The sequence below is a fragment of the Cebus imitator genome, unplaced genomic scaffold, assembly GCF_001604975.1.
Source record: "Cebus imitator isolate Cc_AM_T3 unplaced genomic scaffold, Cebus_imitator-1.0 Scaffold248, whole genome shotgun sequence".
NCBI classification, from domain to species: Eukaryota; Metazoa; Chordata; class Mammalia; order Primates; family Cebidae; genus Cebus; species Cebus imitator.
In genome coordinates, this window is record NW_016107563.1 from 3,078,196 (window position 1) to 3,088,046 (window position 9,851).

The window sequence follows — 9,851 nt, forward strand, 5'->3', positions numbered from 1 at the left end:
AAAAAAAAAAAAAAAAAAAAGTAGCAACAGTAGAGTTCGAAGCAGAGGATTTGGTGTGTGCAGTAGGCATTTAACAGAACTTACAGGACTGGGCCCGGTGGCTCACACCTGAAATCCCAGCACTTTGGGAGGCTGAGGTGGCAGATCACCTGAGGTCGGGAGTTCAAGGCCAGCCTGACCAACATGGAGAAACCCCATCTCTACTAAAAATACAAAATTAGCTGGGTGTGGTGGCACATGCCTGTAATCCCAGCTACTCGGGAGGCTGAGGCAGGAGAATCACTTGAACCTGGGAGGTGGAAGCTGTGGTGAGCCGAGATCGTGCCATTGCGCTCCATCCTGGACAACAAGAGCGAAACTCCATCTCAAAATAAAAACAAAAACAAAAAACAGAACTTACAGACTCCTGCCTCCTGCTGAACACAGTTGTGAAATACTCACAGCATTCTGGGTAAGAGCAGAACAGAGATTCTGGGGATGCCACACCCCTAGCCAATGGCCTCTCCAAAGGACCGACTGTCTGTGTCAATAACCTCCTCTGGAGATAATGTCAGGAGTCTAAATTTGAGGACTGGGCCAAATAGTCCTCCTGCTCCCCACCCACAGTCCTGGAATGTGCCCTCTGTGCCAGGCCATGCCCATTAAGGGGGTCTCACTCCCCAGTGGGGGGCTCCCTCTTGCAGGACTCCCTCAGGCCCCCCAAATCTGCATAGCCCTCGCTGCATCCTCCTCTGCCTGCTGCTACCCAGGTACTGGCCACTCTCCAAAAGGAGTATCCAGTTTCCAAGTCTTCCAAACTTCCCACGAGCCAAAAGCTTCCATTCTGATGTGTACACCAGTATCATGCAGATAGAAGACACACGGGAAAAGGTATTCCCTTCAGTTAACATCAGACATTCAACATTTGGACATTAGTTTACTTCATGCTATGAGATTTCTTCAGAGAAGTTCATAGAACTCTACTGGGAAAAATAAATGCAGAGGAAAATAAGAAGTGGGCATGGGGCACAGTGGGATCACATCTGCAATCCCAGCACTTTGGGAGGCCAAAGTGGGCTGATCACCTGAAGTCAGGAGTTCGAGGCCAGCCTGATCAACATGGAGAAACCCCATGTCTACCAAAAATACAAAATTAGCCGAGTGTGGTGGCACATGCCTGTCATCCCAGCTACTCGGGAGGCTGAGGCAGGAGAATCTCTTGAACCCAGGAGGCGGAGATTGTGGTGAGTGAGATTGCACCATTGCCCTCTAGCCTGGGCAACGAGAGTGAAATTCCATCTCAAAAAAATAAAAGAGTATGCCCATTCCAGCCTAGAAGACTAGAAATAGCAAAGGCAACAACTTACTTTGAGTTTCTGTATAGATTTATTTATTTTCTTTTTTGAGGCAGAGGTACAAACTACAAGGTAAACAAAAGTTAGTTCAATTAAAAAATAGGAACCTTTTGTTGAATAAAATACAGGACAATCACAAGAGGAAAATAACATCCTGGAAGAAATAACAAACCAGAGACACATCTAAAATTTATTAATTTTTGCATTTTGTTTTGTTTTGTTTTGTTTGTTTTTTGAGATGGAGTCTCGTTCTGTCACCAGGCTGGAGTGCAGCGGCATGATCTTGGCTCACTGCAACTGCACCTCCCAGGTTCAAGTGATTCTCCTGCCTCAGCCTCCCAAGTAGCTGGGACTACTGGCAGGTGTCACCATGCCCAGCTAATTTTTGTATTTTTAATAGAGATGGAGTTTCACCGTGTTGGCCAGGATGGTCTCAATCTCTTGACCTCGTGATCCACCCACCTCAGCCTCCCAAACTGCTAGGATTATGGGCGTGAGCCCCCGCGCCCTGCCGATTTTTGCTTTTTTACTAAAAGCTAAAATCGGTGTCCAGATTTCACTCCATAAGCAACAAAGGAGGTGAACAGTTTACTCAGGAAGCACAGATGGTAAATCAAAACATGAAAAAGTACATAGCTCCCCCAGAAACAAGAGGAATGCAAACACAGGAGCTCTGGGTATCACTGCGTGCTTACCAAACTAGTGAAAAGAAAACGAAATCGTCAAACCCAAACTGGGATGCTGTGGGAAACAGGCAGGATGGTATAGAGAGACTCAGGGCTGACCTGCAGCCAGATTGCTGGGTTAAATACCGGCTCCACCATGTGTGAACCCGGGCAAGTGTCTAATCTCTCTGCGCCTTCGCTCCCTCGCCTGTCAAATGAGGTGTGAACGAGTTGATATAAATAAAGTGCTTGGAACCGTGCTTAGCATGCAGTCAGTACTCCGTCAGTGCTAGCTATTATTAATATTTGTGTGGGGTGGTGGCTTTCTCTCAAATGTAGTAACAGTGCATGGACTTTGGAGCCAGAAAGATCATTTTTTCAACAAATATTTACCGAATGCCAGATCCAGGTGCAAATCCCGGTTGCATTAATTATTAGTAATGTCACCTTGTGAAAACTGCTTGGCAATCCCCAATCTCAGTTTCCTCCGTCAGTCAAATCATCAAATCTACTGCCCAGTGCTGTTTGGAGTGTGATGAGACACTACATGTAAAGTCCTAGGATGGGCCTGCCTTGTAGACATCCTTAATGCATATTAGATTCTTCCCTCCTCCTTCTAGAATGTCAGCTCAGCCCAGGTGCCCAGCCCAGACCTGTGATCACGCAATTTGCCCTCCACTGCCTGCCAGCTCAATCCGATTATGAAGGCTTATTATGCCGTCTACCTCCAACATATGTAAATTGAAAGAATAACATCATCAATTTCATAAAACGTATGTTGGTGTTTGTTGTTGCCGTTGTTTGTTCGAGACGGAGCCTCACTCTGTCACCCAGGCTAGAGTGCAGTGGTGCAATCTCAGCTCATTGCAGCCTCTGTCTCCTAGGCACAAGCGATTCTCCTGTCTCAGCCTCCCCAGTATCTGGGATTACGGGTGCCTGCCACCACACCTGCCTAATTTTTTGTATTTTTAATAGAGACAGGGTTTCACCATCTTGGCTAGGCTGGTCTTGAACTCCTGACCTCAAGTGATCCGCCTGCCTTGGCCTCCCAAAGTGCTGGGATTACAGGTGTAAGCCACTGTGCCCTGTCCAAATGTTGGTGGTTTGATATGCCATGCAACTTACACACATGCTGAAATACGGTTGCTTATTTCTGTATTATCCCTCTCCCTCTTGCTTACTTCTTTTGGTCTGGCTGTTTGCTGCTGACCTTTTGCAGGTGGCTAAGTCAGCCCAGTGGGTCATCCCTGCCGCTGCCAAATCATCCCCGTGATACGCAGGCCACACTAACTTCAGATTTCTCCCTCCCCAGGGAATTTACATTTTAGGTGGTGGGGAACAAGAGTTCCTGGGGGCCAAAAGCCTGGCCTAGAATGGGCACCCCACAAATATCTGTGGAATGAAGGAGTGAGTGGATGTATGAATGTTTCTGAACAGTGGAATTTGAGCTTCCATGGGAGGCAGAGGAAAAGGATATCAATTTTTACTGTCTTTTAAAATCCTCACTTCTCTGCTGGGTGCGGTGGCTCACACCTGTAATCCCAGCACTTTGGGAGGCCGAGGTGGACAGATCACCTAGAGTCAGGAGTTCGAGACCAGCCTGGCCAACATGGAGAAACCCCATCTCTACTAAAAATACAAAAAATTAACCAGGCGTGGTGCCATAGACCTGTAATTCCAGCTACTTGGGAGGCTGAGGCAGGAGAATCGCTTGAACCCAGAAGGTGGAGGTTGCAGTGAGCAGAGCCATTGCAACCTCCATTGTGGTCCAAGCCATTGCACTCCAGCTTGGACAAGAATGAAACTCCGTCTCAAAAAATAAAAATAATAGCCGGGAGCGGTGGCTCACGCTTGTAATTCCAGCACTTTGGGAGGCCGAGGCGGGTGGATCACGAGGTCAAGAGATCGAGACCATCCTGGTCAACATGGTCAAACCCCGTCTCTACTAAAGCTACAAAAAATTAGCTGGGCATGGTGGCGCATGCCTGTAATCCCAGCTACTCAGGAGGCTGAGGCAGGAGGATTGCCTGAACCCAGGAGGCGGAGGTTGCGGTGAGCCGAGATNCTCAGGAGGCTGAGGCAGGAGGATTGCCTGAACCCAGGAGGCGGAGGTTGCGGTGAGCCGAGATCGCGCCATTGCACTCCAGCCTGGGTAACAAGAGCGAAACTCCGTCTCAAAAAAATAAATAAAAAAAAATAAAATAAAATAAAATCCCCACTTCTCTTTAATGGAGAGACAAAGTAATCAGAACTCTTCCAATCACACCAGGTGAATGCAAGGCTGATATTTAACAGGTCGAGTGGCACAGATACTAACCCATCAGAACAGACCTGGAGAGCTGTGCTGGACTTAGCACCACCTCTTTGCTTGTGGGTCATGGAAGCCCAGGGGTTCTGAAGGCAGGGGCCACAGAGGAGGGGATGCTAGGGGCTCGAGGCAGCTGCTAGCCATCAACCAGTATAAAAATATTTCTGTACTCAAATCCCATAAGCACAGCAGTGTCACACACATGATGATTAAATGTCACATTGGGTTAGGTAGCTGGATGAGAATCCCTAGGCTCCAATTTCTCATCTACAAAACAATAAAACTTACAAATCTTCAGGTTCACTCTAGTTCTGACTACCTGTGATTTTAATATTATAAGAAGAACAATTTCTGAAAGCCGGCTGGGTATAGCAGAAAAAGCACATGCTCTGAAGCTGGTAGACCCAGTTCAAATTCCAGCTTACTTACTGTGGGGTGTGCGTCGGAATCAATTAGCTTCTTAGAACCTCCACTTTTCATTCATTCAACAAACATGTATGGAGCCCTTTTAATATGCCAGGTCCAAAGGACACTTTTGTGAACAAGACCCAGTCCCTTGCCATCACGAAACTCTCTGTTCTACTTAAGACTCTTTGGTTGTAAGTGATAGAACCTGGCTCAAGCTAGCTTAGACAAAACCAGAATGCATCGTAAGAATGTAGCAAGCCTGGGGGCGCCCAGGAGGGAATGCAACCAGACCTTGCCTAGAACCTGGACAGGAAGGCCACCAGGCTCTCCACCACCCTCAGCTACCTGCTGCATTACTCTCTTCTCCCCCTCAACCCCCCTCAGCTCTGATGAGCCTCAGTTAATATGACGTCTCAATTCTAAATTCTCCACAAAGAATCCCAGAACTTGGATGGGCATGGTGGCTCACGTCTGTAATCCCAGCACTTTGGGAGGCTGAGGTGGGTGGATCACCTGAGATCAGGAGTTCGAGACCAGCCTGACAAACATGGCAAAACCCCATCTCTACTAAAAATTCAAAAATTAGCTAGATGTGGTGGTACGGGCCTGTAATCCCAGCTACTCGGGAGGCTGAGGCAGGAGAATCTCTTGAACCCAGGAGACAGAGGTTGTAGTGAGCCTCGATCCCACCACTGCACTCTAGCCTGGGCAACAGAGCAAGACTCCATCTCAAAAAAAAAAAAAAAGAAAGAATCCCAGCACTTTGGGAAACGAAGGTGGGTGGATCACTTGAGGTCAGGAGTTGGAGACTGGCCTGGCCAAAAGGACAAAACCTTGTCTCTACTAAAAATATAAAAATTGACCAGGCTCAGTGGCTCATGCCTATAATCCCAGCACTTTGGGAGGCTGAGGCAGGTGGATCACGAGGTCAGGAGTTCTAGACTAGCCTGACCAACATGGTGAAACCCTGTCTCTACTAAAAATACAAAAAAAAAAAAAATTAGCCTGGCATGGTGGCATGCACCTGTAATCCCAGCTACTCAGGAGGCTGAATCAGAAGAATCGCTTGAACCCTGGAGGCACAGGCTGCAATGAGCTAAGATCGCTCCACTGCGCTATAGCCTGAGCCACAGAGCGAGACTTCGTCTCAAAAAAGAAAAAAATACAAAAATTAGCAGGGCATGGTGGTATGCCCCTGTAGTCCCAGCTACTTGGGAGGCTGAGGCAGGAGAATCAGTTGAACCCAGGCGTTGGAGGCTGCAGTGAGCCAAGATCGTCGCACTGCACTCCAGCCTGGGTGACAGAGTGAGACTCCATCTCAATAAGTAAATAAATAAATTCTCCAAAAAGAGAACCAGATTGGCCCAGCTTGAGCCGCATGCCTGCTCCTAATCCAATCACCTATGACCATCAGGCAGGACCATTAGGTACAAACATGGCCTCAGGGACTCACCCATGTGGATGGGGGAGGGCTCCAAACCCCAAAAAAAGGGAGGCTTGTAGATCCCGGTGTCCACTTCACAGCCTCATAGGGTAGATGTAAAGACAAAATGAAATTCCATATAAAATGACTGGCACAGAGCCTGGCAGACATAGCTGGAGCGCTGTGCCTGGCAGACAGTAGTGCTGGACTAAAACGTGTGCTGAACGGGGGAACAACATCGTGAACAACGATGCCTCTCGTGTATTCACCAACTCTGTGTCCGTTTCCTCAGTTACTTCCTTGGTTGCCTAGAGCAGGAGCCCCGCCCTGCTAGGTGGACTTAAACAAGTTAGTTGAGCACATGTGGCTCCCAGGCTGGGTGGCATCCACATGGTGGGTGTCTGATGTGCTCCATGGATGAATGAGTGAATGTGGTCCCACCCAACCCTCAGTACTTTGCTGAGGCAGGATGGGTGGCTAGAAAAACGGGGTCTTTGGAATTTGCCTCTTTTGCACCCAGATCTTTTGTTAGAAGATCTTTTCCCCCTCTTTTCTGTTTACTAACTGAAGAACCAAGAACTCAGGAAGAGATCAGGGACTGGGTTCGAGTCCTCCCACCCCACCCCCTAATTTGATGACTGGCATTGAGATACTGTCCTCCCTTCTCTGGACTTGCTTTCTCCACTGGCAAATGGATATGGGCGCACTGATGATGCCTGCGTGGTCCCCCATGTTTGGGAGGATTGGCCACAGTCAGAGGTGGGAAAGGACTTCCACAAGGCCTGGCCTCAGCCCTGCCCCACTGCCATCCGCAGGGGAATCTTGGGTCTCGCTGAGCGGGCCCCAGCAGCCTGGCGGGAAGAGATCTCCAGGCCTTCCGCCCAGCTGCTCTGTGCCCTTGGGAGCCCCTCCACCGCCAGCCCACGACCGACCGATGACTTTACCGGCTGTGTGGTTGAAACCCGAGCTCTCTTGCTAGGGCTTGGGCAGGAAGTTTTTTCCTGTGGTGGAAGCTTTTGTTCTCCAAGTCGAATTTCCCCAGGCTGACGTCAGCTCCAACTTAGGCCCCAGCGGTGGAACCTGCAGCGGGGCTGAGGGAGGGCTGCCTTGCAGGACAGAAGACGCAGGGTTTCAGGCACCCAGTGGCTGTCTCCACCTTCCTCTTCTGCCTGCATTAGCCCACTGTGGCCTGGGGTCAGCTCCCTGTCCATCAGCTCCGAAGGAAAGCTGGGGAAGCTCAGGCATCCCGAGGGGGGTTAGAAAGGTGGGTGGAACATGGTTTCTAATTTTGGTCCAGTCACTTACTGTTAGTTGAGTGACTTGGGCTGGGCACTTAACCTCACTGGGACTCAGTTTCCTCATCTGCAAAATGAGAATAATAGTCCCTCATACCTCCTTGTAGTGGATATCAAATGTAAAGCATTAAAAAGTGCCTTGAACATAGTAAATTCTCAGTGAATATGACCGTTAATTTTTGTCCTTTTTTTTTTTTTGAGTTGGAGTCTTGCTCTGTTAGGCTGGAGGGCAGTGGCGTGATCTTGACTCTGCAACCTCCACCTCTGGGGTCCAAGCAATTCCGCCTCAGCCTCCCGAGTAGCTGGGACTACAGGCACACACCACCATGCCCAGCTAATTTTTTTTGTATTTTACTAGAGACAGGGTTTCACTGTGTTGCTCAGGCTGGTCTTGAACTCCCGAGCTTAGGCAATCCACCGCCTCGGCCTCCCAAAGTGCTGGGATTACAGGTGTGAGCCACCACGCCTGGCCAGTTTTTGCTTGTATCATCGCTCCGGTAAAAAGGAAATGAGATGTTGTATGTGAGGTACCTACAGAGGGTCCAGCTCAAAAACAGGCAGAAATCACCCCTTTACTAAGGGAAGGTCATGCTTTTCTGTATCGGAGTCCGGCTGTGCTTTCCCTCCCAGGAACACAAGGCTTCACAAAGCCTGTTTGTTTCTTAAGACTACCATAACAAAGTACCACAGACTGCGTGGTTCAAACAACGGAAATGCATCCTTTCATGGTTCTGGAGTCTGAAAGTGTGAAATTAAGATATCCCACAGGGTTGGCTCCTTTCGAGGGCTGTGAGGGAAGGATCTGTCCGGGCCTCTCTTGCTGGCTTGTAGATGGCTGTCTTTTCCCTCATCTTCCTGCCTTCTCTGGGTATCTCTGTGTCCAAACCTCCTCTTCTTTTTTGAGGGGGGTGGGCAGTGGGGAAGAGCAGGGTCTCACTGTGTCACCCAGGCTGGGGTACAGAGGTACGATAATGGCTCACTGCAACCTCAAACTCCAGGGCTCAGGTGATCCTCCTGTCTCAGCCTCCTGAGTAGCTGGGATCACAAGCACGTGCCACCACACCTGGCAATATTTTTAATCTCATTAATTAATTAATTTTTAATTTTCTTTTTTATTATTTGTAGAGACAGGTCTCACTGTGTTGCCCAGGCTGGTCTCAAATTCCTGGACTCAAGCAATCCTCCCACCTTCTAAAGTGCTAGGATTACCAATGTAAGCCACTGTGCCCGGTCCAAATCTCCCCTTCTTATAAGGACACCACTGGTGCACCTTCTGTGAGTGTCAGTTTCACCTGAAGGTAAGCAATTTCAAATATAGTTTTAAGACTCCAAAGCGCCCAAGCATGTCAGAGTAGAATGCAAAACTGCATGCACTTTTATGCTAAAACATGAGGTGTTAGAGAAATTAGACATATACTAGGCTTTTAGTGGCTGCCCCATACTCATTTCATAACCCTGATCCCTGGGGTCTAGCTCCTTCCTGTGTGCCAGTAGGGTTCTTCACTGGAAAAATCTGAAATGCTTTAGACTAGGTATTGGCAAAGACATTCCAGTTCAGAAGCCAGACAGCTTGAATCTGAACTCACTTCTGACACTGAGAATCTCCTGAGGTCTTTTCATTCATCGTCTCCCCTTTGTTCAGCCTCATTTTCTTTCTCTTTTTTTTTGAACGGAGTTTCACTCTTATTGCCAGACTGGAGTGCAATGATGTGATCTCGGCTCACTGCAACCTCCACCTTCCAGATTCGTGATTCTCCTGCCTCACTCAGGCCACTGGGTAGCTGGGATTACAGGCATGCACCACCACACCTGGCTAATTTTGTATTTTTAGTAGAGATGGGGTTTCTCCATGTTGGCCAGGCTGGTCTCAAACTCCCGACTTCAGGTGATCTGCCCGCCTCAGCCTCCCAAAGTTCTGGGATTACAGGTGTGTATCCCAGCCTTGTTCAGCCACGTTTTCACTGTCCATACAACAGGCAGGCCAGGTGGGAGGCCTGCACCAATCAGAAAAGATGCAGCTGGACTTTGGGAGGCCGAGGCAGGTGGATCACCTGAGGTCAGGAGTTTGACACCCACCTGGCCAACACGGTGAAACCCTGTCTCTACTAAAAATGCAAAAATTAGCCAGGCATGGTGGTGCGTGCCTGTAACCCCAGGTACTTGGGAGACTGAGGCCCAGATAGGCAGTCACATGCCCAGAGAGACGGTCACAAAGCATACGCGTCAGTCTAGGTCCATCAACTCCCTATCCATTGCTCCTTCTTTGCAACTCCATTGCCAGGGAATTGAGGATGGCATAGTTTTACTGGGGGATCTCAGAGGCAGGAGAATCTCTTGAACCTGGGAGGCAGAAGCTGCAGTGAGCTGAGACTGTGCCATTGCACTCCAGCCTGGGCAACAAGAGCAACATTCCATCTC